The sequence below is a fragment of the Pinus tabuliformis genome, chromosome 3_1 (assembly GCF_031772625.1).
Source record: "Pinus tabuliformis cultivar Carrire ecotype Pingquan chromosome 3_1, CPIR1, whole genome shotgun sequence".
Taxonomy (NCBI): domain Eukaryota; kingdom Viridiplantae; phylum Streptophyta; class Pinopsida; order Pinales; family Pinaceae; genus Pinus; species Pinus tabuliformis.
The window spans coordinates 444,247,866-444,275,118 of record NC_142301.1 but is presented as its reverse complement, the minus strand read 5'-3'; the positions used below and the strand labels follow the sequence as shown (position 1 = coordinate 444,275,118).

The 27,253-nt window shown below is 34.8% G+C and overlaps 1 pseudogene; it reads right to left on the bottom strand.

Moving 5' to 3' along the window:
* Positions 1-3,830: 3,830 nt before the first annotated feature.
* Positions 3,831-27,253, bottom strand: part of LOC149187657 (purple acid phosphatase 2-like) — a 289,652-nt pseudogene continuing 266,229 nt past the window's right edge.

Here is a 27,253-nt window from a genome sequence, read left to right as displayed (position 1 = left end):
GATTTTCTATTTGGTCTCATAAATGGCTTACTATGGGAGGTCAGTTTACCAAGGTCCAATCTGTTTTACATAACATCTCTATGTACTTTATGCATCTATATTTGATGCCAAAGAATATCATAAGCCAAATCAACTCAATTATTTCTAGATTTATTTGGGCTGGTACAAGGGATTCTAAAATGTTCCATTTAGTGAGGCTAGAAGTTCTATCGATGCAAAAGGAGGATGGGGGATGCGAAATAAAAAAACACTAAACTTTTTGGTTGGGATTTACTGACAAAGAGCCTAGGGTGAGTTTTATTTGGTAAAGGAATATGGCAGAGTGCAATAAAATAAAAATATCTCAAAAATCCATCATATTTATAGTGTATTAAGGATGGAGTGCAGGTTCCAAATGTTGTTTCATATATATGGAATAGTTTGATGAAAATTAGGCACTAGCTGATTGGGAGTATAGGATGGGAAATTGGTCAAGGCAAAAAGGTGGAGATTGGATCAGACTCAATGAAAGATTTTCAAGGGACCACTCATTTCTGATGCCCCTTATAAGGTATATACACAATATGGGAATCTATTATTTGAGTGAGATCTATATTTCACAGGAATAGATTTCTAGGTCTCCTTCCTAGTTACATGCACGAGATATTGGATTATATGGTGTTCTGAAAGAAATACAGGATACGTATATACAAAACATATTGAAGCAAGTATCTCTCTAACAGAACATGAGCACATATTAGCATGGGATGGATTTTATAAATATAGAGAGATCACTGTTAAGGAGGCATATAGTTACACTTCTCCAACACAATATTCAAATGAGAATCACAGTTGGTTCCAGAAAATTTGGAAATGATATCTCCCACTCAAGCTCAAAGTTTTCGACTGGTTGTCATGTCAGAACATGATCCTTACATGAGACAATTCATGTAAGAGATGATTCATTGGACCAGGGAGTTGCACCTTATGTAATATGGAGCAAGATGTTGCCATTCATCTCTTCCTCAAATGTCCCTTTTCAACTTCTATCTGATATGGTGTTATAAACTTTCTTCATATTACTATAGATTGGAATGTAAATTTTGTGGAAGTATGCCTCTCAAAGTGGTTCATGCACTACAAAGTCTTTTGCACACTTCCTTTTTACATTTTTTGGGGTATATGGAGGTGTCGAAATGCATTGATTTTTGAGGGTACATCTCCAAACATAAATAATACTTGTTTAAATGCAACTTATTTAAGTGAAATAGGCCCCAATATGGAGATTGGAAAACCAAAACAAATTAAATATGAAAATACTTGGCATAGATATATTGTTAGATTCTTTGATGGGGTAGAACAACATTTCTCATGTGGTTGTGGGGCTTTCATTAAACCTGGTTCTTTTTTCCATTTCGCATGGAATGGTGGAGAGGGTACAAATACTAAGGCAAAGATCATTGCTCTTTGGGGGGTCCGTTTTGGTGCTCAATGGATTTCTATTGATCAAATGGATGTATTTGGAGATTCTAAGGTGGTTATAAACTAGGTGCAAAGGAGAGATAAACTTGCACCAACCATGCTCATTAATTGGATGAATCGTATTGACATGTTAAATGATTTTGAGAGATTTTTCGGCGTAAATCACATGATATTTCATTTGTCGACGCATTTCGAACCAACCAGTGTGGTTCATCGCCAGGACAAGTTGAAGAATAAGATCCAATATGCATGTTAAATACTCAAAGCAGAACATCCAACAGCTATAATCTTTGACTAGGCAACGACTATATTGACTAACGACTAGTTAGATAGGACCTGGGGTATTAAATTAAAAATTAAAATAATAGTTAGTTATACTAAAAGTTACAGGTGCATATGAATTTACATAAAAGTTTTAATTATTTTATAATTAATTTAATTTTTATTATAAATATATATACATATATATAAATATTAAATTAAATTAAATGATTATTAATAGTTAGTTATACATAAAAGGTATTAACTATTTTATATTTATTTTAACTTTTATTTTATATATATAATTTAAGTAGTATATAGAATAAAACTATAATATTTTAATATTTTAACTTTTTAGATTTATTTAATTGTTTAATTAATTGATAAATTGCTTAATTATTTTAATTATAAATTAATAAAAACATATTATCGTAGATCGATTACAAAAGTAATTAATTTTCTTTTTATTAATTAAGTTAAAATTATTAGTATATAACTAATAGCATAAACTAAATACTAATAAAATATCTCATACTATATAAACAACTCATCAAAGATTAAAGACCAAAGAGAGAAGGATACGGGATAACAAGGGGAAACTAACTTATACTAGAACAAGCTATAAAAATAGGGAGGGGAGAAGGGAAAGAAAACGATTAGGAAGAGAGGGTTGGGACCCAACAACTACTCATCTTCCATCCGTCCTCTCTATTGAGATTGCTCGGTCTTTTTTCAATCTCAAGGGCTTCCCTAAATTTGCGGTGATGGAACTATGAAACTCTAGCAATAACACTGGCCTCCTCGATACAAACATGATGTTTGGTTTTCTCTGCATGCTCTGCTAAAGTAGAAGACTTGGTTCTCCTATGTTTAAGGTTAGCTGCATGCTCACTAATCCTTTGATTAATGGAGCGTCCAGTCTCACCAATATAGGGGGTCCCACAGGAACAAGGAATAATATATACCCCTTTCATGTCCTTAGGGTCGATAGGATCCTTCACAGATTTGAGGGACTTACGAATGGTGTTAAGGGGTCTAAAGGTCGAGGGGACATTATGCTTCTTAAGAATCCTTGCAATCTTATCAGTGGTCCCCTGCACAAACGGAAGATGGACACCTGGGACCCGCTCTTTCGGTTCTCTTTTAGTTAACGAATTTTTGGCAGCTTTGAGGAAAGCTTTCTAACCCAGGTATCTACTATAACCATTCTCAACAAAGACATTAAGGAGATGGGATTTCTCTTTCTCGAAGCTCTTTTCATCAGAGATTCTTAGGGCACGAGTGGCAAGGGTGTTGAGAACACCCAACTTCTGAGCCGGGAAATGGTGGGAACTGGCATGAAGATATTGTTCTGTATGTGTTTTCTTTCAAAACACTTGGTGGGAGAGGGAACCGTCACTATTCTTTGAAATAAGAATATCAAGGAAAGGGAGGCAACCATCGACTTCTTGTTCCTTGGTGAACTTAATTGCCAAGGATTGACTGTTGAGATGATCGAAGAAGAGATCTAACTCCTCTTGGCCATGAGACTAGATGACATTAGTGTCATCTACATATCTTTTCCAAAGCTTAGGCAGGAAAAATAAATATAAAATAGTTAATACCTTTTATGTATAACTAACTATTAATAATCATTTAATTTAATTTAATATTTATATATATGTATATATATTTATAATAAAAATTAAATTAATTATAAAATAATTAAAACTTTTATGTACATTCATACGTACCTATAACTTTTAGTATAACTAACTATTATTTTAATTTACTTATTTTAACTTTTAATTTAATACCCCAAGTCCTGTCTAACTAGCCATTAGTCAATATAGTCATTGCCTGGTCAAAGATTATAGTTGTTGGATGTTCTGCTTTGAGTATTTAACATGCATATTGGATCTGATTCTTCAACTTGTTCTGACGATGAACCACACTGGTTGGTTCGAAACACGTCGACAAATGAAATATCATGTGATTTACACCGAATAATCTCTCATAAACTTGATATGGATCACAGAAGCCTCAATTCAACAATGTTAAATGATGTTTTTCAGGATCTGACTTTTGAACATATTTACAGGGAGTGGAATAATGTGGTAGATGCATTATCAAAACATGGATGCAACACACAATATGTAGTGATCACTTTCTCTACTTTTCACAATGACACTCTCCTCAGAGAGGGGAACATTCCTTTTATATAGAATCTATCTATATAGAGGAGATATTATCATTTATGGTATTAGTTATTTTTATGTATGCATGTTAAAGAAGGCACTTTAGAAGTCAAGATTATAGTCAAAATTTTGGGACAGTACCAAAGTTGGTATGTGTAGTAAAATATTTTTGGATTTTAGATACATCTACGTTTTGGATGTTTTTATTCTATGAGGAAGATAGGGTATAGCTAGTGGAATATGAGAGAATGAGGCATATCTAGACTCATTTTGAATATGTAAACATATTTTTAAATAGAAAGCATGTTGTTTTTTTTCTCTCGAAAAAAAAAGGTGAACAACTAAGGATAAAAATTTATGCTAAAGAAAATGTGCTTCATTGCAAATATTTTTTGGTAGGAGATTGTATTATATTATTACCTATTTCTTAAAATATTTATTAATTTTTTTCCTTTAAAACATGAACAATTGGTATTACTTCCAATAGTGGTGTTTTGGATTATCAAAACATGGATGCAATACATAATATGTAGTGATCACTTTCTCTACTTTTCACAATGACACTCTCCTCAGAGGGGAAAATTCATTTTATATAGAATCTATCTATATATAGGAGATATTATCATTTATGGTATTAGTTCTTTTTATGTATGCATGTTAAAGAAGGTACTGTAGAAGTCAAGATTATAGTCAAAATTTAGGGACAATACCAAAGCTGGTATGTGTAGTAAAATATTTTTGGATTTTAGACACATCTATGTTTTGGATGTTTTTAGTCTATAAGGAAGATAGAGTATAGATAGTGGAATATGAGAGAATGAGGCATATGTAGACTCATTTTGAATATGTAAACATCTTTTTAAATAGAAAGCATGTTGCTTTTTTCTCTTGTAAAAAAAAAGTGAACAACTAACCATAAACATTTATGCTAAAAACAAATGTGCTTCACTACAAATATCATTTGTTAGGAGATTGTATTATATTATTCCCTGTTTCTTGAAGAATTTATTAAGTTTTTGCTTTTAAAACATAAACAAGTGGTATTACTTCCAATAATAATGTAGCTAGCTATAAACAATTACCTATATTGATTATAATTGAAAATATTAGAGTTAATAATATGGCTGGAGATAAAAAAAAATTGATACTATTTAAAAAAAATACAATCTTATATATTTATAAAATTTTTGAAAATAAAATACTTTTAATTACTCTAAATTTTTTAAATTTATAAAAATATTAGTTATCAAACTTGCGATTCCAATAAATTCCTGCCGGATTTCGACCGGAAAAATCCGCCGGAAAGACTTTCAAAAAGTCGCGTTATAGACTACTGCCATCTTCAATGTATCGCGCCCACATGATGATGTATTTAACTCGTTCACCAATTTGCTAGGTCTGACATCGAGGCGGCATGTGATTTTAGAGGTTATTATTCTTTATTTATTTAGTATTTATATTTTATTATTAATGTTGTGCATTTATTTTATATGTTTATCGTATGCAATGTATTTTTAATTAATTGAAAAGATTATTATAGTTTAATTATGAAATGAGTATTGAGAATGTTTATTATGGGTTATTATTTGTAAAGGTAGGACTCATTACTATCATTAAAATAAAATTATGTCATTTGGAATTATCTGTTAGTGGCTTGTAAGAGGGCAGGGTTTCACTTCTATCATATGTTTTTGGGTCTTAAGTTATTAACCTATTTCCTTACTTCCGAAAAGACAAGCTCTTAATAAAAAAATAAACAATTTACCAACTCTTAACCAAACCAAACAGTTCCGTTCTAACTTTTCATATTTAAACACTTATTATCTTTTATAACACATTAAATAAATATTAAAAAAACAAATCAATGTTATATGGCAATATACATATATTGTATGTTAATTTATCTTAAAAATTTGAATAATAAAAAAAAACTATACGAAAGTATATAAATTTGATAGCACAGTGTTTAAAAAAAAATCTCAATTAACAAATATGGATGGTCATACTAATTATTCATAAAATTATCCATTTAACTATTAATTCCAAGAGCAAGAACAACTAAGAATCAAATGGATGGAATTGTCCTTGAAATTATCCATTTAACTATTAATTCCAAGATCAAGAACAACTAAGAATCAAATGGATGGAATTGTCCTTGAAGTGTTTGAGGTTACTGCACAATAATTGCAAAGGTTACTGAACGATGATAGGCAGCCCTCAATGTTTACAATATTTGCTACAACATCTAATCATTTAAGAGTTTGCAGGCATTTCATAAAGGAATCCATCTCTTTCTTTTTAGGGTTTTGACTCTGATTTATTCTTGTGATACCAATACCTGTTATATAACCACTTGGAGTCAGCCACTACAGCGTCTGAATTTTTATTGCGATGCCATTAGAAGTAAGCAGAATTTGCAGGCATTCCATGAAGGAATCCATCCCTTTATTTTTAGGGTTTTGACTTAGAATTTTTCTGGTGATACCAGTACCTGTTATATAACCACTTGGAGTCAGCTACTACAGCGCGTGAATCTTCATTGCGATGCCATTTGAAGTAAGCATGTGTTCTGTTTTTTATTTCAAGAATTCCATGGCCGAAGCTTGCTTCCCGAAACGCTGAATAACTGGGTTGCGGCTCTGTAAAGCTGCGAACAATTCCAATGCAAATGCTTGTAATTGCAATTAAAAGTTTGCATTGAAACATATTTTTTAACAGAATAATGTACCAAAATAACAGGTTTTTTCAAACAATAAAATTAACCAAATTAACCGTTCATTCAACTTACTTTTTTGCAAGACCTTCCAAATTTCCTCCATCGCAAACAGTAAGATACACAGGTGCAGCAGGATTAAATGTGCAGCAGGATTAAATTTCCTCCATCGCAAACAGTAAGATACACTTTCCATTAGTTATATTGTAAGCCACATTTGAATAACGATACTGCAGAAGTAAACACTGACAACATAATTAAAATTCCTCTGAATCAACAATAATACATCATTAAATCTAAATCTGGTTAACCCCTCTCAAGTGAGCCCTGAAAATAAGTAAATTGCAAATGGGCATTAAAAGATGAGCCTTGAAATAAGTAAATTAAAATTCCTCTGAATCAACAATAATACATCATTAAATCTAAATCTGGTTAACAAGTACCCCTTTCAAGTGAGCCCTGAAAATAAGTAAATTGCAAATGGGCATTAAAAGAAGAGCCTTGAAATAAGTAAATTGTAAAGAGATTAAAAGAAAAGTAAATTGCAGAGAGATATTAAAAGAAGAGTTGTATAGGTTTACTATTGGATTTTGGCAGATCAATTATTTAATGATAATATATATATAACCTCGTTCATTTAATGCTCATTTGATAAATCACTTATTTATTATAAGAAAGCTTTATAATTTAATAGGCCAGAATTTAAAATATTTTAGAAATCCCATAAAAATGTAATCAAATCAAACAAATACATAATAATTAAATGATTTCACATCATATTTCTAAAATATTCCCAAATCAACGACCAATATGCTTAAGAAAACTTTAAATACAAAAAAATAAATAGTAAAAAGATATGATTTTCATCAAAATATTGAATGATATAATCACAAAATTTTATTTTATTTTTGAACATGCAGAACGATAGTGACTTACAGATCTCTCATAGGCATGAACATGACCTGCAAAAACAATATCAACCTTGTATTTCACAAACCATGATTCAAATTGGACTCGCATGGTCTCTCCTTCCATGTAGTGGGCATAGTAGCTATTGTACAATGGCGCATGCATGAGAACAATCAACCATGGGGTTTCTGTTCTATTGACCTTTGTGAACTCTGTCTGAAGCCACAGATATTGGGGAGTGTAATCTCCTGCATATGGAATAACATTGTAAAAATCTGACTGTCTAATGAAGAGCTACATGCATCCATTTTAAAAGAGAGGTTGCTTCATCAAATATGGCAACTAAATTTGTGTTTTTCATATATAACCAGTGGCAGAAATGTGTGAAGAGAGACCTACATCCATTTCCACTTTAAAATAAAGGTTACCTATCAAATATTGCAATAAAATTTGTGTTTTCCAAATATTGCCAGTGGCAAAAGGGTGTAAAAAGGGACATGCATTCATCATTTCATCAAAATCTGAAACTAAATTGGTGTGTTTTTCATATATAAAGTGAAAAAAAAAGCCAGAAAAGACCAATAATATACGGATATATACTAATAAAGTATTTAATATTTTATTGAAAATTTTTGAGTTGAGAGAGGCGTTTTATAATTAAGTATAGGTAGATGTGCAGTGCAAATATTTAATATTTAATAAATTTAATCCAATATTAATGTTGGTCTTACTTAAAAATCGATAAAATTGATATAATGTAATATATAAAATTTAAACACTATGTAAAAATAATTATTCATTTTTTATTGGGTTAAGAGGTGTTCTCTAGCCTAGTATGTTAGATATGTGTAGTGTGTTAGATATGTGTATTGTAACTTAATGTAAACATTTTTACTTAGTCAAAATAATATTTAAATTAAAATATGGTAGAGAGGCCCATGGTATTCACATGGAATGTAACCTATTTAAGGGGGGAATTAAACTAGCATAGATTTATCTTAGTTTGATGTTATATTTAGATACATAATTAGCTGTATAGCTTTTAAAGGTATTTTTTTTTTTGTTTTTTGTTTTTTGGATATATTCATTTTGGGCATTTGTATGGATATGTTTGGTGATCCTTTTTGTATGTTTCATTTCTATAATGGATGATTACATAATGTGTAACACTGTGCAACATACAAAACAATAGTCGCTTCTTCATTTTAATATCTTATTTGATAATCACTTTACTATAACATATGTAATATATTCTCTTAATTTACGTGTAATAATGATTTTATAGAGTTTTTATGGATCTAGATTGCTATGTTTAGAAATGAATAATCATAACTATGAAAGTGAGCTAGGGTGAGAGGAGGAGATATTAGGTTAAATGTAATTATTATTTTTTATCTAATATTTCTACCTACCTCCATCCACTTTTTACTTGGGTAAAATATAATTATACAATATTACATTTTACCCATTATTTCCCCTCACCTAGTCCACTTCTTATTGTAATTTTTCTTTATATTTGAAGTTTGAAAATAAATAAACTCAACTATAAAATTATTCGGTCAGGGGAAATATTGAGTAAAATGTGATATTTAGGCTAGGGGGTGACATGAAATATTTAGTAAAATGTAATAGTATTACATTTTAATTAGTATTTCTTGAGTAAAATGTAATATTTTCAGAGGGGTGGCATGAAATATTAAGTAAAATGTAATAATATTACATTTTTATTAGTATTCCTCCCCACCCTGGCCACTTTTTATTGGGTAGGGGTGATAATAAATATTGGATAACATATAATACTATAATATTATATTTTATCCAAGATTTCATGCACTTTTTATTAAAAAGATTCTTTATATTTGAGGTTTATAAGTAACCTTAACTCTTATATAAACATTTAATCCTAGTATGATAAAGATGATGTTTTGAATTGGTAAAAATAAAATTAATATAATAAAATAAAAATAAAATCAAAAGGAATAAAATTAATAATTAGACCAACTTAAATCCATCTTAATTCTTGATTTACCAAATAGCCAAAAGATCAAATTTCTTGAAATACATTTCTAGATAAATCTAAAATTAAAATAAAAATAAACTAATAAACAAAAATACCATACATTTATTTTCTAATAAAAATAATAACATATTATATAACACTTAATATAACACTTTACCTATGGAATAGGTATTTCATTATCATTAATTGTTAACGTATTACAATTTAAACATATTTAACTAATCCGAATCGACGACCTTTTTCTCTTTTCTATGAAATGTGTAGCCATGAACATTTGATCACCACCTTTGCGATGGCCGTGTTCCTTATATCTCGTTGCAATTTACAAACGGATCTAATTAGTATCGTGGTGATGAAACTAGGATATTAGTTCATAAGGTTTTTGTTGATTTATTACCATCATTTGAAGACCCCAAATGATGTTTAGCACATGCATGTACACATCTTATATAAAGCACATAAAAATATAACCTATTTAATCTCACAATATTTCTACCACTACATTAATAGGTTACTTTATAAAACTCACTCTCCTTGAAAATGATTATTTATTTATGGAACTATATATTAATAGGTCACTTTATAACACTCACTCTCCTTGAAAATAATTATTTATTTATGGGTTTGTGGAATTTAGAGAGCAAAAATCTAAAATGTTATTACTTATATAGGTCACTTTATAACACTCACTCTCCTTGAAAATAATTATTTATTTATGGGTTTGTGGAAATTAGAGAGCATAAATCTAAAATGTTATTACTTTATGCTAGCATGCATTTCAACTAATTTATCAAAAAGAATAGAAGATGAGCATTAAAAAAAGATATTTTTACAATTTCGTCTCAATATGTGTGCTTAACACGAAGTGATGGATAATAAATAAATAAAATCTATCAAAATATTAAAAAAAAATGCAATTCACAATCAAATATGATATTAGCTTAAAAAATGAGATGTAGATATTGATTATCAATCTAATTTTATTGAACAACTATGAGAACTATAAACTTAAGTCGAAGGAATTGACTTCTAATTTTATTGAACAACCATGAGAACTATAAACTTAACTATAAACTTAAGTCGAAGGAATTGACTTCATTGTTTTCCTAGAGTCAAGTTATGCATCTAGGTGAAGAGGAGAAACTAGTGTAAGAATAATGTAAAAATTTGATTACATATAAAGATTACTATAAAAAAGGAAGAGAGTAGTAGGTATGATGTATTAGCAGGGAAGAAATTAATGGTTAAGTGTATTTTATTGATTTTATGTATTATAATTGAAATTTGTAGTGAATTAATAATTATACAAACAAAGTATTTTATGGGGTATGTTGATTTCTTTGATGTATAAGAAATTGAAGTAGGCATAGTCAAATTTAGAACTACTTAAATATTTATAAGTAGATGTCTTATCTCACAATAAAATGATGGAAAAGGAAGAGTACTTTATTTAACACTTTATTGGGAAAAGAATGTAATCAAATATAGAGTAGATCCTCCATAAGAAATTGTGTATATTTTAGGGAATATTGGTAAGAAGTTACTAGGTATATTTAACCTCTATATGCAAAAATTAAACATGAAAACTAGTTGTTCATTGGAGATGATTATGTAATGAATTCCCTCAAGTAGCACCGTTATCTTGTGCAAGATTAACATTATAGTAGATTTTAGGGACAAAGATTTGATATTTATACTTTGATATGTTGTACATGTGGGGGATGACCCATCTAGTTTCAAGGTAAAATTTCAATTATATGGTCCAAATAAGCATAGAAAGTATAAAAACCATGAATTACAAGACACATTGTATATTATCATGCATAAACAAAAATAAATCCTCACACGATTTGACAGAGAAATGTTGTCTAAACAAACAATTTTCTCATTTGATTTCTCCACTAGGTCCATTGAAGTGATAAGGGAATCCATCCCACTAATATACCTACATGTTGAGGTAATGATACACAAGCATATGTCATCCTACATGCATATTTTGGTAGCTTCTTATGTTAGGTATGTGTTATATTCTTTGCACAACTTATATGCACAAGGAATAAAGGGGGGTTCGAGAGGGGATTTCTCAACCCCCCTTGCACAAGGTTCGGGGTAGCGCCTCGAGAATTTTTTTTTGGATGATTTTTTGTGTCCATTTTGGTATCTTGGGCACACGATTTTATTGAAAGCGGTTTTGTGGCACATGTTGGTGTTGCTTATGGTTTTATAGTTTCCATTACAAAACTAAGGTTTGAATGGTGGTTCATGTACCTCATAATATGTAAATTGTATTTTAACGTCGTACATAAAATATAATGAAAAAAATTTGTTGGTTTTCTTGGGTTTGGGTTTCCAAGATAAAAATTTCTAAGTAAATTTGTATATTTTCCATTGTATTTTTTCTATTTTATTAATAATCCGTTTACAACTATTAAAACGTAAAGGGTTAAAACTTAAATCTTATGCGCGAAAGGACATTATCTTAAATTTAATTGTTGATCTTAATTAAATAAGATGATACCTAAATATCTATAGTTGAATGGTAATGAAGTTGTTAGAACCAAAATCATAGTGATGTAAGTGAAAAATGATTAAGAATGACTTGTATATGAGAAAACTAGAACATATTTGCCTCATATTTATCCCTCACTTGGTCATACTATGATTGTATATGCGACCAATCCAATTAGACAAGTTGTAGGTGATACTTGTCAATGAAATCTCTTATGTTACTTTGGGACCAATACGTGGTAGGTGTTAGAAAGTGTTGTCATTGATGTTAAAGGAAGCTACTAAGGAGTGTAGTTGCAGTACCAAGCTATGTGAAGAAGCTATACAATATTTTACCCATGGTGGTTGGATGATCTAGGTTATGAAGGAATTTTTGCATCAAGATATTAGCTCATAAGCTTTTGGAAACTGCTCAGATGGATAGAGCTCAGAAAGATATTTACAGCAGTATATGGAAGTCTACAAATGGCCTTCCAGATCAAAATTCATCGCTAGTCAAAGTTATAGGCCACAAGGCGTCAAAGTTGCAGAGCTATAGTTGGTGGTGATCTTAGTTGGAGTTAGTTTTGACATTTTTCCAAAGTTGACAAAATGATTGGTGGAGATATTGGTAGAAGAGTGACCATTAAACCTTGTGCAAATACGAAGGTGAATGCATGCCATACGTCTCCTCTAACCCATTGTAAAAATTGTGCAAGCCCAAGTATGCTTAAGGGTTAATGACAAGGGGGGTATGCTATTGGAAATATTGTCATATCAGTGATCGTGATATCAACAAGTCATATTAAATGCTGGACCCCCTCCCCCTATTACTGCCAAACTAGTCAAGGTGGGTCTGTGAAAACCAAAAGCCGTAGATGGTATGTGGCTTAGGGAAGCGTGGCTAAGACAAGTGGTATAGAAAAGTGAGCTACACCAATTAACAAAGCATGCCAGGAGGAAGTGGATGAAAAACTAGACGCATAGGTGGAGACATAGGTGGATGATGACATCAACATGAAGTCAACAATGACGTGGCACCTATGAGGGTGTGACATGTGGCATGTGTTTCCGACATTTTTATGTGGCTAGGTGGGCCAAATCCAAGTGACACATCGCACCACTCAGGAGCCTCCACATGGCATGATTGATGCAAGGGTGATGCCAACAAGATGATGTGGCAATACCTTAGAGTTCGGGCTAGGGGACGTGCTTGACAAACTTTTCCTGTGTATTTGATTTTCAGTGAAAATCATATAAACTAGAACTGAGGGTTAGGACTTTAGGTTAGTAGGGCCTCCAAGCAAGTTGGAGGAAAATGATATCATACAGTATGGATTGTAGGTTGACCTCCAACCTACTGACTGCATTGAAATTCGTGCAAGGGTGGAGTTGGAAAGTTTCTAGTCAGAAGTCAGAAAGTGAGCTGAGAAACAAAAATTGGTAGAACTTTGACCTCATTCAACCCTCTGACATAATCATGGCTTGGTCACAAATCTAGCTTATATGAGCAAAGGAGCTAAAGGAAAAGAGCTCTAGCAGTCGGTGAAGGACACCAATAGTTGGAAAAGTTTTAGCAGCGACATAAACAAAGTTGGCAACTTTTCTAGATTTGGTGACATATTTGGAAGGCATACCAAAAGTGGCAGAGAACCAAAGTTAACTAGCAGAGTTGACAGAGTTAGAGGTAAATTTGGAGTTAGTCAAATTGTTATGAAACCAGCTCACAAAAAGATAGAAAAGAGAGATCCACGCCTTAGAATTCAGCCACTTCGAGGGGGCAACCTCCTTTACATTACATAAATGAACAATTCTTGGATGATACAAATGAAAAGACCTCCTTTCGATATATAGGAGTCTAAGGGGTCATAACATAATCAGAGCCGACATAACAATAATAATGTAAGGGCACAATAATAACAATAGTGGGCTTCTTATGGGGCACAATAGTAACAATATGGGCACTACATGGGTACATCAATATAATAAGGGGGTTGTACTAATAACCATAAGGGGTTACACTAATAGTATAGGGGCCTAACATGCCCCTCTCCTTCAGAAAGCGTTGTCCTCAACGCTTGAGTAGTTCTTGATGCTTCTGTATAAAATTATTGTCCTCCCATGTGGAATCTTCAGCAGGTAAGTTCTTCCACTTGATGAGATACTCTGAAATTGATCGATTTCGTAGCTGTCGGGTTCTTATTTCTGTGACTGCTCCAGGTTCCACTATGATTTTTCCTTCCTCTTCAATTTCTGGCAATATTGTTTGAATTGGGATCTTTTGCAACTTTTGAATAAGTGGCCATACTTCTTCGTCCATCTTCCATTCATGCTTTGCTTCTTTTATCCAATTTGGTTGGATAATCGAAATAGCACAAAACAATGCTTCCATATCGTCATCCTTGAAGAGTCTTCCCATTCGGTAAGGTCGCCATTTTTTAAGTGCATGTAGTTTTGCCAACATTTCCTTCTCATAAATAGCTTGCTTGAGATGTAGCAGTAAAAATACCCAATCAAAACATTTTTCACTAAAATGTTGATCTACCTGTTGTTTCGTTTGATTTTGCACTGAAGTGACGTTATCCTTTAAAATTTGGAGAACTTGTTGTTGATGCTTGATGTGATCTTTCACTGCTTGAACCTTTTTCTTCTTGATATGTCCTTCTATCTCTAGAGTTTGAGGAGTGGTAATTTCTTCCAATCCTTTACAAGATATGGTCAGATTCATTTCTTGATGCTCGATGTGATCTTTCACTTCTTGAACATTTTTCTTTTTGATATGTCCTTCTATCTTGATAGTTTGAGGCGTAGTAATTTCGACCAATGAATCACAAGATATGGTTGGATTCATTTCTTCTTTCTCGGTGTGATCTTTCACTTGCACCTTTTTCTTCTTGATATGTCCTTCTATCTTGAGAGTTTGAGGAGTGGTAATTCTTGCCAATTCTTTACAAGATATGGTCTGATTCATTTCTTCTTTTTCTGGGGTGGGGTCCTGGTGTATATCTTCTTCTTTTGATGTTTCTTGATCCTTTTCTTCCTCCTCTTCATATTCTATGTAAAATAATTTCTTCTCAGCACACTTATGACCTTTAGTGCATTTGCTATCACAATTGTAACAAAGCCCTTTTTCTCTTTTTTCTTCCAATTGTTGTGGCGTAACCCTTGTAGGTTGTGGAAGGCTCGAAGAAACAACACTTCCATCTTTATAGTTGTGAGGTGTAGACTTCCTTGTTACCATAATTTTACTTTCCAATATGTCACAACGCCCTTTTACTCTTTCCAATTGTTGTGGTGTTGCTCTAGAGAAGGTGTTGCTCTTTGTATCCTCATAATGTGCTATCATTTCCTCCGTGAGAATTGACCATGTAACAAGTTGTTTACGAGAACAAAGCCCTTTATACCATAAAAATTGATCTGGTTCTAAATATGAAGATGCAATACATACCTTTTGTAACATTTGTACACCATGTAGATCAAAATATTGCTCCATCTGAAGTATCCAATTTACTGGATCCTTGCCATCAAACTTCCTCATCTTGCTTTTTCTTGATTTTAGGACCTCGATCTTGAAACAACCGTAACTCTGTAATTGCAGATATTTAAGTTCTGAAATTGCTACCTGTGGTAGCCCTCTGTGTCCTCTTTCCAATGCCACTAGTCTGATCCAAATTGGATTCTCCAAGAAAGAGTTATGCACAATCTCCCACAGTGACTCGATTATAGACTAGTTCAGTAGAGCGAACTTGTACGACGTGCCACGAGTCACTGTTTTGACCTTTGGATCTGAAAAACACATACAAGAAACTAAAGTCCGTCCTATTTCTGTACCTTCTTACGAAATTTCAATCTGATCCTCAGAGAGAAAGTTATGATGATTTTCCCCAGGTCACCTGTTTTGAATGTAATTCAGGAGTCTGCAAAAATACCAACTTCCTCAGATCATATCTCCGCAAATATCGCGCGAAAAGCTCTGAAATTCGGAGCCAAGGTTCAGCGCGATTTCGTCTCAAATGGGTTTTTTTTGCGACTTCTGAAACGTCACAGAAAAAAAGTTATAGCGAAAATTCCACGATGACCTGTTTGGAGCAGCGAAACCCTAGAATCCAAAGCTCTGATACCAAATGTTATGAAACCAGCTCACAAAAAGATAGAAAAGAGAGATCCACGCCTTAGAATTCAGCCTCTTCGAGGGGGCAACCTCCTTTACATTACATAAATGAACAATTCTTGGATGATACAAATGAAAAGACCTCCTTTCTATATATAGGAGTCTAAGGGGTCATAACATAATCAGAGCCGACATAACAATAATAATGTAAGGGCACAATAATAACAATAGTGGGTTTCTTATGGGGCACAATAGTAACAATATGGGCACTACATGGGTACATCAATATAATAAGGGGGTTGTACTAATAACCATAAGGGGTTACACTAATAGCATAGGGGCCTAACACAAATTTAGAACTATAGATAAAAGCCCCATTAAAAACCTGTAAAACTCCAAAATTGCAAATTTGGGCAATTTAACTTAGATTTTTTCATAGGGACATCAAAACAAAGATTGGAGACTAATTGAGCACAGAATGAGAATATTCCAGAAGCAAATAAAAAATAAGTTAATGAGATCAAAGCCTCCGTTAAAATTTTAAGTGCAAGTTGACAAAAACTCATGAACTAAAAATATTAGTCCAAATTCATTTATAAGCAGAACCAAACAACCAAGTTGGTGGTTGTTGGTGCAACAAGATGCATAATTTTTGTATGCATCAAGGGTGAATTAGAGATTAGATTTGGTATATGAAAGGTGTTTTAGAATGCAAATAATGCATAATTTGTTGATATTGTTTTTTTAATGATGTTTTGGTGTATGCAACAAAAGTCAGAAATCAACGAATAATATTTGTTGAAGGTGTCTTGATGGTGAATGAGGTATTGAGAGAGGTGATTTGAGGTGGTTGAGTCATGTAAGCAGCAAGGTGGTGTTTTAAGAGAGTAAAAAAGAGTTTATCCATGCAATGAAGGCATTGAGGTATAATAGTAAGGAAAATTTTGTTTGAAGCAAGAAACTTTTGTTGATCTAAGTTTGAAAATTAACTACATATGGATCAACATGGGTACCAAGTGGTAGCTTGCATTTCAAGGGTTGTAGCTCCTTCCAGTAGTGGCTAGTAAACAATTAGGTGTATTAAATCCTTTTAGTAGCAACTGATAAATTGGGGAGTAGGAGCTTCCTTTTAGTGGTAGATGATAAAACAAGGGTTAGTAGTTCCTTTAGTGGTAGCTAATAAATTGGGGAGTCATAGCTTCCTTCAGGTGGCATCTTGAGAAACCTATAAGTAGAAGCTTGCAGGGAAGTGATGTAAAAACTAGTTGTAGCTTGCCTTGAATGAAGGAATAAAGAAGAAGATTGATGCCTTTACATGTTACTTATATGTATGATAATGATTATGTTTATACGTCCTTCATATATTTATTATTTCTCTTACATGAATGGTTTTTAAATTTCTTGAAAATTTTAATGTGGAAATAGTTTGTATAATTTGGTCACATTACTAATTCATCTCCCCTCTTAGTATTGTCCTGATATCCAAAAATTGGTATCAGAGAAAGGTTCCTTTAGGATCAACTTAACAACTGGAAGGAAGATCAAGGATCATGACAAACCAAGAATGGATGACCTCAGATGGAGTTCCATTTTTGAATGGGTTAAATTATACAACTTGGAAGGTAAGAATGAGAATCTACTTGCAAGCTCTTGATTTGGATATATGGCTATCTATGGAGAATGGATTAAAAGATAATGAGTTGAATGAACAAGCCAAGTATAAAATCTTGAAAGGATTGTCCAAGTCATACCTTGAGAAAGTAATATGTTGTAAGACTACCAAAAAGATATGGAATTCATTGTAATCCATCTATGATACATACATACAAACTGCATGTTATGTTAAGAGGCTTTCTCTGAAGAATGGAACAATAATAGATCTTTGAAGAGCATTAAAGATCATGACTTAGAACAAGAGGATGATTCCCCTGTATCCAGAGGCCAAGTTGCGGATCAAAACACAAAAAATACTAAGGAGATGCAATCTACAAGTAAGTTGTTGTTATTTTGTTATTGTAAAACTATTGACCATTTATCTTATAGTTGCTTAATTACAAGTTTTGATGAAAGAGAGAGAGTTATTCATCTAGTAGTAGTAAAGAAGGAACTACTTTGATAGTGTTGTAGCGACTACAACCACCCTCCAAAATTTTGCCTTAGCTTCATTTTAGAGCCTCCCTACCAACCATCCTCAGCAGCATGTCTGGAACTGTCAAGTACATGAACTTCAATGGTTTTCTAGCAGCTTTCCAGCCTGTGCATGATAGCTTGCTTCACTCCCCTCATAGGTTGCTACTCTGGACTTGGTCTAGTTGTTGGCTGAGCAGCTCCCTCAAGAAATTACGCATTTCTGGAGGGGAACCAACCTTCCCTCCAAAATCTACACAATCTGGCCCAACAACGCTACTTAGCTCAGAAATTGCGCAATTCTGGCAGCAGTTAGCTGCTCCCAAAAATTGCATAATCCCTCTGGACAGCCAACCCAACTTCCTCCCAAAAAGTATGCAAAATTTCCCCTCAATTAAGTAGGTTGTTGTGTGTGCCCTTAGGTTGACCGTTACACCCGGGATCGAGAAAACTTGACTTGCACGCATGAGCTACGTTTTCCCGAAATAGCAAAAATAAACATGCAAAAAGCATCCCTAAATTTTAGGGAGATATTTTTAGCAGATGGAGGTTACATGCAAAGATAGTTTTAGAAAATTTCCTCTAAGTGTCGCTTTTTCCTAGATTTGTGGCATGCGCATCATGAGCGTGAAACTTATTTATTCGACACTTCAAAGCTCATTATTCACATCGATCTTGGATATCTGACATCCCACAGCACATCCAGGAGTCTTCGACACATCCAACTCAGCTATTTCCAGGTAAGTCCGCTTAACTTGTCTTTTGCAACATTTCTGTCGCTTTTTGTGTTTTGGTTTGTGTGAGTGTTGTCTGCTTGATTTTTGTGAACACTTGCTATCGTTTGCATGTATATTAGCTTGTACAAGCACCCTTTCAATTTTCATTAGCATCTCACTATAGAATGACATTATTTTTCATGAAAGGTCGCTGATTCAGTGACTTGTCTCACGCACATGCATGTTGTTCCATTTTCTGAATCTTGTATCCACTGTTTGCATGCATGATCATTCACCTCTGCTTACACTCAGTATTTCCATGCATTCACATCTTCATTTGCTTTCAGTTGCCCATTGGCGGGTCTGGGCAACCTTGGCCCAGACTCTACCTTCCTCCCAGAAAATGTGCAATTTTGGCCAGTGATTGCCCCCTAGTATTGCCTTGTGCAATTATGAGAGGTAGTGACTACTGGCCCAGAAAATTGCACAATGCAGTCCCTGGGCCTACAATACTTACTAGCTGAAATTGCGCATTGTGCAATCCCAACACCCAACAGGCTAATCTGGATCATGTATTGCGCAATTCCAGCAACCAACCAGCCTCTCGACAGTTCGGATTGCCTTTTGTGCAGTTCTGGTAGTCAGTCTCCCGGCCTCCCAGTGAAGATTGTCCAATCCTTGCTAGTCAATCCCAAAGTATGTATCATGTCATCCCTCAAGTTTGCTTTGGTTTTAACTGATAGATTTCTTGCCATGCAGTCGCCATGTCTCTAGATATAGTAGGTTTTCATCTGTCTCTCAGCAGTTAAGGATCAATGGCCTTCGAGCAAGGTCAAAGGACACCGACGGAAGCGCAACTTGAGCAGCGGTTGAGCGAGTGTCTACGAGTTTGCTGATTTATGAAGACACCAAGCTAATTGTAGACAAAGACATCAAGTTGAAATTGCAAGAGGTCAATGATGCATTCTCATGCACATTTGGGGAAGATCTCAAAGACCACCAAGTCTGTGTGAACATTCACAAGTCTAGCCTGTATCGGATTGCATGCAGGTATCCCGCATTCCCTTGCGTGAACATGATACGTTGGATCGTCTCGCACACTGATCCCGAGACGATGACAATGAGTAGTTTCAGTGGGACGGAGATTGATACCTTCAAGGCACAGGATTATCAATAGATGTTCCATTTGTCGAAGCCAATGATCACCATGGAGACACCCTTCAGCATACCCAACAACAATGCCAACTCCAGGGATATCTTGAAGAACTGGGTAAAGGAGCTAGAAAAATTCAGGATGATACCCAACCAGATTTATAAGACGAAGATACTATGGAAGGCGTATCAATACTTGGTCATCTTTGCATGTCAGTTGTATGGCCAGGAGAGCATGGAGACCTTCTCGCAGAGTTCTGTGATCACATTGGACCAATTGGCCAGTGAAGGCAAAGCATGCATCTGGTTTGACATGTTGTCTCACAAGATAAAGGAATAGGTCACAGGAACTCGACAACCGCCCAAAGGTCAGCAAGCAGAAATCTGCCTATCCGCCTACATCTTGGATGCAATCTGTGCCCATCAAGAGTTCCCGGGCATGAAGTGGGCATGCACATTGGCGGAAACCTCTGTCAATACTTATTGCAAACATTTTTCGAATGCAACTTCAGAGGAGTTATCACACATCTGTCAGATCATTTTGTCACCCTAGTGTACAAGACAATATTTGAGCAGGATCCACCTTGCATGTCGAAGGCAACAATGGAGGCACTGATCGATATAACAGATTGGTATGCCTCACTGTCCGACACCTTCATACGGATGTACAGTGCAAAGAAGCCTCCACATGTTTTGCAGAAGTTTTCCATCGACAAGCTCGTCATGCAAGAAGTATCATACCACATCTCACTAGGACTGTTAGAAAGGCTGCACCAGAAGAAGAAGGCACCTTAGCCCACTCTTCCATTGCGGATCAGGTTGTACGAGATATGGAACCTCAAGCATGCGGATGTTGAAACAGAGTAAATCAGGAAATATCCTTTCGATGTCCGAAGCTTCAATTCGTATGACCTGCATTATATTGTGAAAGATCACTGCGCTAGAGTACAATTTCAGTGGATCCACAGGGTATGTCATTGGGTGGAGGAAGACCAATGGAGATATTCTTACAGCTTCTCCAGGACCAATGAAACGGTCGACATCATTGTGGAATGGTTAGCGAAGTAGCATCCAAGAGAGCACCAACAACAGAGGTAAACATATGGGTGTGCAGAAAAGGCAATAGAAATATTGTCGATATCGTGAAGGCAGAACAAAGCTACAAGTTGAAAGAAGACCCACTTGTACATAAAGAAACTTTAGCAATAGAGGAGAAGAGGCAACAACGCGACACGAGGAAAGCACGAAGGCAGAGAGAAAAATAAAGGATGGAGGAAACAGTGAAGGAGTTGTATGAGTTAAAGGAGAAACTCCGGAAGGAACAAGAGATGCGCAAATAGGAGAAGGAAGCGCAACAAGAACAGGTAAAGTATGGGGCACAAAATGTACAGATAGATGAAATTGTGCTCGTACAGGTAGTAGACTCATTCGAACAAATGGAACCAAGTAGACAGGGTGAGAAGTCACAAGAGCAGGACTTCACTCAAGAGATTGAACAAGCACTTGAGCAGATGGATACAAATATGGAGCAACATGAGCTAGAGCAAGACATTAACCTCATGCCTTACCACCAAGAGGTTGACCTACCAGCTTCACTGGATCCAGAAGTGGAGCGAATCCCAAGCAAACAAGGAGACACTGAGATCCTTGGAGACAATCCGGAAGAAGAGATGCACAACATACCATTCGACGAGTCGCAACATAGAGTTGTGGAATTGCGTAGAGTGTCTACTCGGGATGATCACACATCTCCTGTGTAGTTTGAGGAACGAGTGATCGTTTCTAAGGTGCGCAAGCATCCGACAACATTGGCTGATTCTACCAAAGCATATTTTGAATCCACTAGCTCGAGTGTTCACTTCTTGATACCTGAGAATGAGCGAATGGCTAAGGAGTTACAGACGGCCAAGCAAGGAGGGGAACTGGTTACATCATCCACCTCAGCAGAGTTGAAGAAGATGATACTAGAACAAGTATTGTCCCTTGAGACAGTCACGTGGGCATTGTATTCCAAGTTTGGTACTGTGCATAAGACAATTTTCCATCTCAACAGTTGGCAACAACGATGTGTTAGGAGAGCATGTATCTTGTCAAAATTGCAGACTGTTGTTAATTACATGCAAACATGGAAAATGAGATATAAGGGAGACCTGTTACACTTTCCCAAGATGATGAAGCCTAGAGCGGTCGAGTTGAAGGCACACATTCGAAGTCAGATCCGAAACTATGAAGAACTCCCACAGCTCATCACTAGTTTGCAGGCTTCCCATGCACGAGTATTCAGGAGTATGGATGTTGTTATGCATGCACATGCGATCCCATATATTGGGACACTGATCAAGGAAAAGATAAAGGAACATGTCTGAGTGGAGCCTGACTCGTAATTTGACGAGTTAGTGCACATAACCGCTAATGTAGACTTGGTGACCAGTGCAAACACCATGCATCAGTATGTTGCTGGTCTAGCCGCACTCATGACAATGATGCACATGTTATCAGAGGAGCCAGAGAAGTGTACCGAGATGCTACAGAGGCAAGAGTTCATTTCTAGAAAGATGTCACCATAGAGTACACAGACACCATCGCAGACTACCGAGCTTGGCATCAGTTCGCTACTGTCGACCACCGTGAGGATGTCGAAGAGCTGGTCTTCCCACAATTTTCCGAGTCATAGTGATGTCTTGCATGGCTTGCTCAAGCCTACTTTGTCTCACATGGGTACATGTACAGATTGTATGTAACGTCTTGTCAAGTGGAAGTTCAAATGTCGATAGTTGGATGTAACAGTCGTAGAGTAGATGAAGAGTCATGAGGGTAGATGAACAGTAACAAAGGGGAATGTCAAGGGCCGCCCCACCCTTTGCTATATATATTCCCTCATAACTAATTGTAGAGGATTTTGGTCAACCAAGCTTTTGATAGGAGTATCTTAAAGAAATCTTGGAGAGTATTGTAATGAGCCTTGGCTTCTCCACTGTGCAGAGCTAGTATATCTCTTTGGAGGAGCAGGCGGAAACGATTGTAACGTTCCACTGTCAGAACTAGTGGTTGGTAATGGTTGTATTGTATGACTGGAACTTTCACTTCTTAATATAACAGAGCCAACATGTTTCATGCATATGTCATATTGTGTTTCAGCTATCTTGTTTGTACTCTAATGATATATGTATCTGTTTGCTTACACATGCATGTATGGATTTCCTATATAAGTATGTATGGATTTTACTGAAATGTGTTGTTGGTTTAACCATCACTTTGGATTGCTAGCTTACTTGCCTTCTAGTTTGCAATGCATCTTTGCTTGTGTGTTCCATTCTTAAGTCCTTACTTTCACAGGTTTCCAAGGGGTGCACTCACCTCACCCTCCGTGTGTTAGAACCTCTCATGCACCTTCCTTGACTTGCTACATATGTCACACCCTTTCTACCAACAGGGACATCTTACTTACCTCTGCGTGCAACCGCGGCCAAGGCGATACCGTATGACCCATTGCTGGGACTCTTACACCAAACAGCCTGAGGTCTAGTTGGGACTTCTTACCATAGAGATTCCCTGACATGTTGGCAGGTTCAACATCGTCAACAGATAGCAATAACAAATTTAGATACTCCTTAAGAAAATAATGGGTGCACTTCTGGTAGAGAAGAAGATAGAATATCTCATGTGTCTATAAAAGAAACCTTAGATTCAGAAAATGAACAAATTTTTGAACAAGTTAACAGTGAAACAAACAATAGTTGTGAATCTAGTAGCCCCTCTATTGAGTTGGAATACCTTGAAGAAAATATTTATTTAAGGAGGTAACTCATATAAGATTTTGAGGAGATCAAGAAGCTTAAAACCTCAAATCAGAAACTGGAAGCTAAGATCATTATATTAAAATATCAAATATTGAAATATCAGAAGCATGCAAATATTTCAAAAGCTTTGAATGAAATTTGAAGCAGTCAAAGCCCCCCTCAAGATAGGACAAGTTTGATTTGTGAAGGTGAATTAATTTAAACAATAGCTCCAAATTTAAGAGGACCCAATTTTTTTTCTAAAGGAATACCTAACAACATTATAGTAGAAGATAAGTTAATGCAACAACAAGGAGACAAACATAATTATAGGAATAAAGACAAAGGTATGCAACCCCTTAGGTGTTTTATTTGTGGAGTATGACATTATGCCTCTAAGTGTCTAGAGTAGAAGAGACAGTTTCTTCGTAGAGCAGAAACACATTGTACCAACCACACCAAGAAAGTGCTCAATGAAATCATATAAACAACCACAAGCATATGTCATTTTTCTCTAAAAAACTAAGCTTTCAAAATCCTAATAGAACCAGGAAAGTGTGTATCAACCCAATAAATTTGTTGAATAGAGGCTATGGTAAGAAGGATAACTCCTATCCATTTTTTTCATGTTGAATGCTACAAGTATGGAAATTATGGGCACAACGAAACTATATACAAACTTGGAAAGAATACACCTCCTTTCCAGAAAAAGTCAAATAGATGCATGGATTGTGTTAAAGACCAACAAATATATAGTTATGTCAGTAATGAAAATGTCATACCAAAGGAAGCAATAATGCAACAAAAGTATGATTTCTCTCTAAAGAAAATTAATTTTCCTAAAATTTGTCAAAAAATCAGCAAGATAGAGTTTGAAATTACAGTGGTTGATCTCTCTTATATAAGATACAATATACAAAGACTTCAATTAGATAAAAGAAGCAATGCCATTGTTAATTATCCCACGAAAAAGAAGAAGCAACAATCGCAAAAGGAATGTGCCCATTATCCCTAATTGATAAGAGAAGGAGGAATGACCAGTGTTACATATTCTAAGATTGCAACATAAAGTTCCTCAGACAGGATCATGGTCTTTCCCCAATCAGGACCCAACATACTCAGATGTGGAATGAAAATGAGACAATATACTCGGGGGGAGTAGATCCCTTGTTCCTCTTCATTGAAAATAAGAGGATGGATTCAAGAGAAGCCAAAAAGGAAAGATGAAAGGAGCAAAAAGAAACATGCTAAGTAATGTATCTGAAGGTTAAGGGAAGTATACCCCTTTTATTTTTCTTTAGTTTATAAAGTTGAATAAGAATGGTCTTGCTTCATATTGTGGTTGATTACAAAGGAATTAAATAGTGTGTTATTGGATGATTTAATTTCGTTTCCAAATTATATTGACAGTTTAAGTATAGATGGTGATGACAAAATAGAGATGATGATCTGTTTACTGCTAAATTTTCCTTGTGTTGTGAAACTATGTTTACAAATTCTTAATGCCAAAGAGGGAGAATAACCACAGGGGGAGTATACTCAACTTAATAGTTGGATATTATAATACTCAATTAACAATTGGTATCATCAATTTGTATTAATTGTTTGATACTTAAGGATAAGTGTGAAAGTCAGATGCTCACGGAGTTGTTGCTACATATTAATGTTGTGTGAATGATAAAAGTTTATGTTGTAGATATGATTGTTACGATGCTTCTAGACTATTAATTAGTAATTGGTATAAAAAACAATATTTGTGGAGAGAATAAATATTAGTGAAAAGAGCATGGTCGCAAGGGGAGAATACCCAGTCAACAATTTATCAACAATTGGTATTAGTGGTATCAACTAAGAAATTAGTATCATTGGTACCAAAGGTATTAACAATTGGTATCAAGTATCAATTGGTATTAATTATCATTAGAGTTTTGTCATAGTATGGTATTCATATTTTTACTAGGATATTGTCAGTCCAAGTGTGGTTTAGAGAGTTCTGATTGATATCCTGCTAATGTTTATGTTGAGTCAAATTTATATGGCAAGTCTGCTGACATTAGAAGTTTGTCAAGTAAAGTATATATTGAGTTGTTGGTCTAGGCATGCATTGGTTACAGTCCCTCAATGATTGTTATATAAGAAATTTTACGTGGTTTACTTTGTTTTTTATCAGTTGACAAGTTGGTGGTGTCAGTAATGCATAGGATAGATTGTTGTTTTTGCTAGAGGTCAGGTTCATGAGTCCACAAAAGAGAAGAAAAAATTTGAATGTAAGACTAGCTGAGACTTATACCAACATGCATGATTTTTCTTATGTCACAATTGTACGTGTATAAGTTGTTTTAGTAAGAGATCCGTCTTGACTACTTGAGGTAGATATTGGGAGTGAATACTCATTCTTTTTTCAACTAAATATTCTCCACCTGAGATAAAGGAAGCTACTTAGAATAGATAAGAGATACTTGAATTTTTCAGCCTATGAATAAGTAGTTGACAGGTCCATATGATCAAAATGACAGGGGAGATCAGTTAAATGGAGAGTATCTTTTCCATTGATGTTTTTTTTGAATGGTTAATTAATGTAGTTGTTTTAAAATCAAAGGGTGGGAAATAACAAGTGTGTGCATATACATAAATTCACTATGATAATCAAAGTGCTAATAATTTCTGAAGTAAGGTTTGTGAAGAGTTTCCCTTTGCCATTGATTTCAAAGGGGGATAGATAGTACATACATAGGGAGAGATGGACAAACTTTACTATTAAAAATTTGAAATTGTGGTAAAATTACACTTTGGACTACTCATTTGATGGAGATGATGTTGACATCAGATTCCTCTTTCCGAGAGACCCAAAATCAACCTAAATATCACCTCATTTGGGCAAGCGGAAGTTGAGTTATGAATTATTTTACTCATACATATATTTTGGATCAAGTCGGCCCTGTGGACATGTACCAATGGACAGATCAAGTGGTCCCTCACGGAATCATGTAAATAGAAGATACCTCAAGCTCATTTGGACACATATCAAGCTCTCTTCTCCTCTTCTATTTTTTCTTGGCTCGCACAGGTCTGACGAAGGAAGTTCGCTCAAGGGTCCGAAACTTCAGGATGAAGCTCGCACTGAACTAGGGTTTTCTGATTCAAAGTCATTGGCACATAACTGAGCATTTGGGTCCTTGCATTCTGGCACACAATATTCATGAGATGAAATTTGGACCCTTGGATGCTGGCACAAATTCTTCATGAGAGAGACTGAGAGTCTGGATCAATTTTGTCCTCGGTCGCTTGCACAGAATGGTAGGGGAGTGACCGAGCTGCCATAGTTGCCATCATGCAGTTC